A 10,024-nucleotide genomic window follows, 5' to 3' on the forward strand; every position below is an offset into this window, starting at 1 on the left:
TAAAAAAACATGCTTCATGTGGGGTGGTCTATATTAGAGTTACTATATCTTAAACACTACTTCTTGCATTGATTTGCACGTTTCTTTGTTGACTTATTTATATGTAAATTTTATCAAATTTAAATGAGTATTTAAAGTGTTGTTAGGACTTGGTTTTAGTGGAATAAGTCTTGAATTTTGGTGTGACTAATTCTATTGAAAACATGAATTGTTAGTTTCTTGATGGATTATCTAGGTACAAGAAGATAAATCCAATTAGAAGTTATTTTGCTTGCTTAAATAACAATAATAACTCTTGACTTACAAAGTGATAAATATTATAGGTTCTATGAGCAAACGAAAAGTAAATTTTGGTAGAATAGAAAGCGAATAAGCCACAGTGGGAACATAATAATTATAATTTAATTGACTATTCTATTTCAACTAAAAAAGATAATTGTTCATTTCAACTTAAAAGATAAATATTTAATAATTTAAATAAAGATAAATTAAATAGTGTTAAGGGTGGCATAATTAATTTAAATATTTAGAATTTGGATCAAATCAATTTTTCTAAAAAAATAATCAATCTGGATTTTATACAAAATTTTGAGGCTCAAGAATGGCGCAAATTACGGCACGTCCGAATTAGATATATGTAAAAAACTTAATTTTATTAATTTTCGTTTCTTCAAAAAATAATGTACATTTGTTAAATTTGCTTTAGATATATTAAAGATGTGTAGAATTTTATCCGATTTAGAATTTTATACCAAAAATTTTTAGTGTGAAAAATTGGATGAAAAATAAACTATCAAAAAAATTACTTCGATATTTTTAAAATTCCGAATTTGGGCTAATCCAAGTTTTTTCTCTTTAGGAGAGAAGCAAAGTTTTATAATAAAATATATGTTGAGACTGCTTCGGGCCTTTTTGAATATGACTTTCTTAAGATCGAATCAGACGAGTTTTTCAAATTTTTTATGGTTTATATTTAACACTAAATATAATGTATTTTTATATATCATTTATCAATATTAAGTACCTTATTTACAAATATTGATTCAATAATAATAAGTCAATATAGTTGTTATATAATTGGACTTTAAATTGGATCCTGGATAATTGTTTAGTTTGGCTTTCTACATGAGCAACAAAGTGTCCCACTTTATCACAATTATAGCACTTGATCGTAATTTTCTCATATCTTGACTCCTTGCCATCATTCTTCCTTTAATTCCTCTTATCACAGTAAAGTTGGAGGAACTACAGCCTTTTTTTTTAAAACATTTTTTTTAAAGTCTATATAGACCATATTTCTAAACTTTTTAACTAAAAGAGCATCAATTTGTAGGATATCTTCATGATCAATTTCAGTTCCTCAATAATTTTGTAAGTCATCATGAGTATTTGAGACTCAGTGTCAGACTATACAATGATGGCCTTTCATTTTAAAATGGCTCTTTCTAGCAAATTTCTCTCTTGTTTTTTTCCTCTACCCTGAGAGAAACATGTCTTGTCCCATTTGGTCATACTTTTCTACTCCATCTCGAGTTCATTAGTTTTGAGAATTCCATATATCTCAACTAGAGATGTGTCTTCAAGATCATAGTTATCCCTTATTGATATAAATTTCAAGTCACACTTTTGAGGAAGTGCAAGAAGAAACTTCAAGTTTGAATCTGCTGGATCATACTCTATGTCAACAAGTCACAAATCATTCAACAATTTCTGAAATCTATCATAGATTTCAAAAAAAGACTCATCAACTTTTGAGTCAAAGTGCTCATACTGGTGATTGAGTATTCTCCATGGAATCTTCTTGATAGCCGTTGTGCCTTACACTTAACCACCTAAGTGTGTCAATAGTCATCTGGACTTTACATAAATGATATTCATTAATTTTCAAGATTGGAAATTTGAGGGTTTCATATCTGCTCATATTGTTGTTGATTTGGTTTATGGCTAATGCTGACCGCACATTTTGTTGAGTTTCATTATCTGCCATTAATAATTATTTTCTCGATCTTAAAGTGATTTTATATAAACACCAAGCTTTGATATCAATTTTTAGGCCTTTAATTACCTATAGAGGGGGTCAATATAATTATAACAATCAAATCCAATTATGTACTCAATAATGAAGAATAGTTTTTACATTATTGAATAAAAACTTATTACAAAATTCCCTAGCTGTACATGAGCAAATATCTTGAGAGCTTGTAGGTTATGCCTATGATAAAATAAATGCACAAGTGTTAACCTACTAGTGTTAACCTAATTTCTGCTTCTATACTGCACACTTACACACAATCAATATAAAGATAAAATCAATAAGGAATCCTAATGTATATGCTATAATATCAAAAAAATACTAATATGAACAATATTGATGAGAAGTATTCATGAATAAATAGTGATGTAGTCATTTTTGTTAAACTCTCATATGAAATACTAATGGAAAAAATGTGATAGTTATTTACTAATATCATCAACTTTTGACACCATTTTTTTTGAAGTTTTATAAACCATTTTTTAATTTTCAGGAAATCAGAACTCAATTCCTACCACATGGGTAGGTTCGGCCTTTGGGCACAAATTGAGGTATGTTCTGGGATTTCATAAACTTTGAATTTAAATTTTGATCTCCTTTTTTAATATTTTTTCTTGGAATTTGGTGATCTTATTATTTTTATATATTTTCTTAAAATATTTGCAAGAAATGTTTATTGAAATAACTAATTTGGATTAAAATTACTCAAAGAACTATAAAAAATGGTGAGTACAAAATATAAGTAATGTAAATGACATTTAAATAATTTTAATATATTTTTGTAAGCATTAATTATTTGTCGAAAACATATTTTCATTATAAAATTTTCTCAACTGAAGTTAGAAACTTATAATTTTCTCTTAAATCATTACTTTGCATGATTATTAAAATACTTTTTTTAAGAAAAATATTTTCTAACACTAATATATCGGTAGATTCAAATCATAACTAAAAAATTACAAAGTTGGTATGAAATTTAAGTAGTCATTTTCTACTATTTGTTATATAGAAAAAAATGCGTATTGGGCCATAATAGTCATTTCATACCAAAGTCAATTTAAATGATGAATTACATAAAATCTTAGGCCAAACTTAGTAGAATATACTTCATCCCATAATACATGTTTTTTGAACTTTGTTCATGTAAAATTAATAATTTTACATATCTTTTTAAAATAATAATTTTTTTTGAATTAAAGTTTACTATTAATAATTTTATTCAAAGAAGGAAATTGTAGAAGTAATTTTTGTACGTATCCTCTTTATTCATCTTAAAAAAAATAATGGAATTATATTTTGGTACATATTTGACAAAATAATGTTCTCTTTGCATTTCATACCCACCTTGTAAAAAGACCCAAAATTTGTTCGAAAACTTGTCTATTAAAAATTTTGAGTTACAAAACAAGTTTATAAATATAAGCATTGTTTTAAATAATAAATTTTCATTAGAATTCAAAATATTAAAAATATTCATTATAATTATGTCAAAGTACATATGGGTAAGTCAAACAACTTATGTACTTAGACACTATCATCTGCATTTCTCATTCAATTTCTTCAAAAATTTAGATTTTTCCCAATCAACCGGTGAATGAATATGGTATATATGGTGTTACCCACAATATATTGTCATTTTACATGTTCAAATCAAATTGACTAAGAATAAAATAAAAATCAACAATCATATTATCATTCATTTTAATTCCTGTGTTTAAATAAAGATAGCAATTAGTAAATATTTTTAAAATTGTATCATTTTTCCCATACGTATAACTTATTTGTCAAAAATTTGGAATGTATCTTATACCTCTAGAAATTTAATTTGATTAAATGTTGTTATGGTAATATTAATTTTTACTTGACCAATAATATCTGAATTATTGTGAGAGGTTTTTAAGACTTGAATGTATGATTGTAGTACTTCTATTATTCTTAGTTAGGGTTGTAGTAGTACATATATTATTGTTAGTTGAGGTCAGTAGGGAATTTATATATAATTTCACTAAATAAAATTTAAAATTTCCGAGAAAATATCATTTTTAGTTAAGTTTTTAAAAAAATTCTTACCACTTAATTTATAGAATCTCATTTTATTTACAATACAAAATAAATTAGAGTAATGCCTGTTTACTTACGGTTGTAAATCAACACCCAATTAGTTTGTATAATACATGGAGCACACTTTGTTAAATTATATTTTTATAAAAAGAAATTTTTTTAATTTATAATAAGAAAATAATACTAAGATAAAAAATAATTTAAACTAAATTGGGCCCATTGAAACCCATGATATACAATTGGGCCTGCAAAATATAGAATATTAAAAAGGTAGGTAAAACCCTAATATCAGCACAAGCCCGCCGCCCTTACAAACAAAATGAATTTGTACATGGCCATCAAATAGGCCATAAAATAGTGTTTTGAAGTTATTTGTATTTTCTATGAAAGAGTGTTTTGGTGCTCTAAGGTTAAACACATCTCCAAATGAATTGGTGGAGGACTAATCAAATGAATTGGTGGAGGACTAAGTGGATAAGGTTTACAGGTTATCATGAATTGATGTTGTTTAACAAAGTTAAGGTAATAATTTATATTTCCCTGTTTCTTCATTTTCTTTTCATATGTGTTATTTGCATAAACTTTTGGTAGAAATCAAACACTGAAATAAGTATCCCATTTTCCATGTATATATGTATGTAGAGTTACATGGAATGTTACTTGTATTTGTTTTTACATGACCTCTATGTCAAGAATTATCCTTTCAAGATTATATGTCAAGGTTAGAAAAAAAATCAGTTACATTTGTATTAATTTTTTTTCTTCCTCATAAATACTCAAATACATGATATATGAAAAAAATGAAAATTTATAGAACATAAGCCCAGGCATTATTTATATTTTATGTTCATATTTGTTGAATTATACTATTAAATTTATTTTATGTGTATGTATGTCCTTACTTTAGAGACATTTTCACAGGAATTATATTTTTCTTGCTACTTGCAACAAGTTCCGAAAACAATGAAGAAAATGCTCGAAGTGCCATCCGTTTCTCTTCATCAATATACCGTGTAAGGTTTCTTTGTTATTCTTTAACTTTTACCATGCCAATATATATTATTAATATAAATGCAGATAGTACAAGTGGATCTATGTGGGGTGTGTTTTTTTCTAATGTATATATGACAAAAAACTCTAAATTACTCTCTATTGACCTAATAAAACACGAAGTTTACTTATATTCGGAGTTTACCATCTCACGAAGCCCCATCACTTTTTAACTTCATTTCACAACACACATGGTTGAAAATGAGATTTCTTACTTGATAGATATGTAGGCTTGGTTTGGAAAATTTTTTAGTGTTAGAAGAACTTATATTTTCAATACATGAATAGGTAGGGTCACCATTTTCAGCCTCACTGGAACCCGTTGCTTAGTAACTTCTATAGATCCGTAACTAATTGAAAACTATAGTGTTATGGTTTTTCTTTAATCCAGTAGTAATATTGTTGGCGGTGTCACTGATGATGATAATTTTACTAGTCCAATCGGTGGCACTAATAGTCGTAATCTTAGGAGTGGAATTGATACTGGGATTGTTGGTGGTGAAGTTCATGCTAACTTAAGGAGTATCATTGGTGGTAACTTTAATAATGGCATAAGTGGTGGTAGCATTGGTGGTATATTGGGTAGTTTTAAAAGTGGGATTAGTGGCAGCAAGACTAGCATCTTTAGTGGTTACATTGGTGGTACCAGAAACGATAATATTAGTAGTGGATTTGCTGGCATTGATGGTGTCATTGGTCTTGGTGCTCTTATTAGGGCAATTGGTGGCATTGAAAGCGGTAATCTTTGCTGGAGAATTGGTGGTGGTATTATTGGTGTTGGTGTTCAAGTTCGTGCTAGCTTAAGCAGTTCCATTTATGGCGAGTTTAATTATGGTATTACAGGTGGTAGCTTTGATGTTATATTAGTTAGTCTTAGTAGTGGCATTGGTGGTGGCATTGGTGGTAGCTTAGTGGTTGTATTGGTAGCTTAGTGGTGGTATTATTGGTGTTGGTGTTGAAGTTCGTGCTAGCTTAAGTCGTTCCATTTATGGCAAGTTTAATTATGGTATTACAGGTGGTAGCATTGGTGGTATATTGGTTAGTCTTAGTAGTGGCAATTTATGGTAGCATTGTTGGTAGCTTTAGTGGTAGCACTGGTTGTATATTAGGTTAGATTAGTAGTTGATTTAGCTTCGGAGATGGTGGTTGTGACGCCCTCCAAACCCGGGTCAGTAGTTTGGGGTTCACAACACACATATTATATAAACATGTATATGAAATATCATATGCAATTATCCTTATTTACGCAACCACGGTTCCCAACAGGTGAAAGTATGAAAACCAACCATAACCTTGACTTTTATTACATCATATCAAATCCCAACTAGTTTAACTTACACCTGAAAATGAAATCATTCTTACAAACTTGCATAACTCAAACTAGCTCGATCCAACTCAACCGGGAATCCTAGATCGTATACTGGGCTGGGGATCCTCGTTACCAATAATTTCCATTTTAACTATAGAATGACTTAAACAGATTCACAAGGGTTAGCTAACTAGCTCAGCAAGTTATAATAATAATAACCGGGTGTTAACAATGATCAATTGAGATGATTCATAGGAATCTAGTTCCTTGTTAAGGAACTATTAGAATTGGATATTCATTTTTAAGTTTAAAACCAAGGTTAGGCTGCTGATCAGTGACATACTAACCCGATTAAGGCACACAACTCTGTTCTCTATACTGGATTCAAGGCACACATTGACCTAATATGACCACCAATCTGGTCTGACCACGAATCTGTTCCATATTTGGAAACCTATCCAATTCTATAACAATTCAACATGATAAATATTGTAATTCAATAAAATAGAATCATAATTAACATTGATAAAACATTTATTTCGAGGCATAAAGTAATTCATAAATATCACCAGAGTATATCAGGGTATGTATGAGGAATAACTTCTAGCCTGTAGGAGAATCAGGAATTAGATGAATAATGGTTATACAAGGTTTAGTTCACTATACCATAGAATTGCTTTCGCAACCAGATTTTTAAAACCATCCAAAAAATGTTGCTGGTGAAAGGTGATTTCATGTCTATTGCAAGGGATTTTAAAAACATTGCAATTGAATCAACAAAATTTCGAGATCGTTACAAATACATATTATTGCAATACATTATATAATCGTTACAGTAGATAAGAGATTTGGGCCCAAAAGTTAGGCGGTCTTGTTCAAAACTTGTCAGCGGGCTTGCTGAAATTGTTTTCTCGGCTGTCTATTAAATAAACAAAAAAAAACACAGACTATCAACCAATCTCCACTGCGACGAAAGATTAAATCTTTGCTGAAATATTTCTCTCAAACACTGAATATTAAATCTTTATAAAGACTCAAGCTCCAAGAAGATTAAATCTCGGAAAAGATTAAACCTTGAGCGGAATCTATTTTTTTCCCAAATCATCTTTCCTAAAGTTCTTTCAATTCACTAAATTTAATTTAGGAGAAGATTAAATTTGGTCGATTATTGTTAATTATTGTTTAATTTACCTCCTTGCTTTTTTGTTTCTATGTTATTTTGTGTTTGGGATCTTTTATGGATGTTACACTATGTGTTAATTAGGGTTTTGTTTATTAAGTTATATTTATCTGTCAATCGTGTCTTATTATCAGTTCTGAGTTGTAATGGGATTTGTTTGGAATGACAGTGGTATGAAATTGTAAGGTATCACTTGTCGTTGTAAAAGTAGAATTTGTATTTTGGACTTTTTGTTTGCTCCATGTTCTAATAGTTTGTTAATCTTTATAGAATGAAGTACTATAAAGAAGAAATTCAATACTTTCATATGTTTTATTATATATTGACTCGTTAAATAAAAAGCTTGTGTCCAATCGCCTAGGTCATATAAAGGTATTTGTATAATTGTTTATTAATAATCAATTAAGCAAGTGTTATTATAATTCACATCTTATAATTTTTTTTACTGGTTTCATTTTAGAAAAAGATAAAAGAAAATTGTGAGAAGATGACCCGAGCTACGGGAAGTGAGAACGAATGTCTTGAAAGAAGAGATACCATAAGTGTCGATAACAAGAATAGTTCAAGGACGGAGATGCGATATGTTACTAATACAAATAACGAAGAAAATGACATCTATAGTATTGGTGGAGGACATTGATCTACAACTACGACCTTGCTACCTACTACAAGGAAATGTATCAAGTTAGCAAAAGTTGAAAGGTTGCCATCTTTTATAACATGGATTCCCTTGGATAGGTAAAACATTTTGTGCTCTTTTTTGACAACTCCTTATCATTTGGTGATAAGGAATTAAATTAAATTTCAATATGAGATTCTCAGATTGTTATTTACAAATCCCAATACCTGACTTTCTCTTTGTAGGGTCGTTTCTCCACAAACATGGATCAAATCGACTCATCAAAAAAGCATCTTCTGCTCAAGGTAAAATATCAGAGTCTGGAGGAACATCTCGATTTGGTCGCTTTGGCTTTGGCTCATAGTTATAAACAAAAATATCGAAACCACGACAAGACAAACATGTATATTGTAATTATGGGACATGCATATCTGATATTCCTTGTTATAGCCTCCACATCTAAATGTCTTCCACTATGATTTAGTTGGATAGTACACACACATATGTTTTTTCCTATGGTTTTACATGGTTTTGTTTCTGCTCGGGTAAGTTGTTTAAATTTTTGTCAAATTTTACCGTTTTCTTTGATATATGGTTATTCGATTAAGGTCGTGTCAAATTTTACCCTTTTTGCAAACTTTTTTTAATTATTATTTCACAATCACTAGGTCATAATACCAATTAGGGAGGAGGAAGTTAATAATGTAGTCATGTTCATGCATCAATACAACTCACTAGATCCACATGGGTCGAACCCGGCATTTTTCAAACGTATTGAAATATTTTTAAAAGATATGTTGTTCTATTTTGTCAGATTTTCTTTGATACACGACATGGGCCTAGGGAATTAAATCATAGGCTTGTATGTCTTATTCCTAAGGTTAAACAACTGAAACATATGGAAGATCTTCGACCTATCTATTTTTATAATGTTGTGATGCGCATACTGTCGAAGGTGGTGGTGAATAGGTTCAAACTATGTTTAATCTAGACAGTGTCTAACAAACAGAGTGCTTTTAATGAAGGGAGGCTATTAGCTCATAATACAATGATTGCTTTGAAGTCACAAGGGAGAAAAGGGTGTGGCTGGGTTAAGAATTGATATTTTAAGGCATAAGATAGGTTGGAATGGATATTTATTGATATAACGATTAAAGTTCTCTTTTACAACTTAAAAAACTTTGGTACACTTTATTCTCTCCTTTTTACCATGTTCCAGATTCAAGTATCCGCCACTAGAACTCAATTTGTTAATTATATGGATAAAAAGGATTTTATCATAGAATTGATTTGTTGAAAAATATGTGTAAGTAAAACTAAATTGAACACAATTTGTCTCTCTAATTAATAACCACTCTTTAATTTGGATCAAATTTCTCCATTGCAAAGTACTACATTATAAAAAATTATAGCCTCCATGTATTGAGAAATACATGTATACAACACTCTACAATCCACCAACATACGAGGAAAATTGTAATGTTTCTATCATCTCTACTATTTTTTTATTTATTTTAAATTTAGATTAATTTTAATTTCCATATTGTTAACCATGTTTATTAGATTTAAGGTTTAAGAAATCAAATACCATTACTCACCTATTATATCACACATTACCATTCTTTTATAGAGGAACAAAAATAAATTGGGGATATTTTGATAAAGTTTTTGGAGAAAACCTTACCATTTAGCAATATCATTATATATCATTAAGCGTCAAGGTCTGCTCCAAATAATGATGATCCAATGGTACATCAAGCATTTTCTTGGTGT

The sequence above is a fragment of the Apium graveolens genome, chromosome 6 (assembly GCF_009905375.1).
Source record: "Apium graveolens cultivar Ventura chromosome 6, ASM990537v1, whole genome shotgun sequence".
Lineage (NCBI taxonomy): Eukaryota > Viridiplantae > Streptophyta > Magnoliopsida > Apiales > Apiaceae > Apium > Apium graveolens.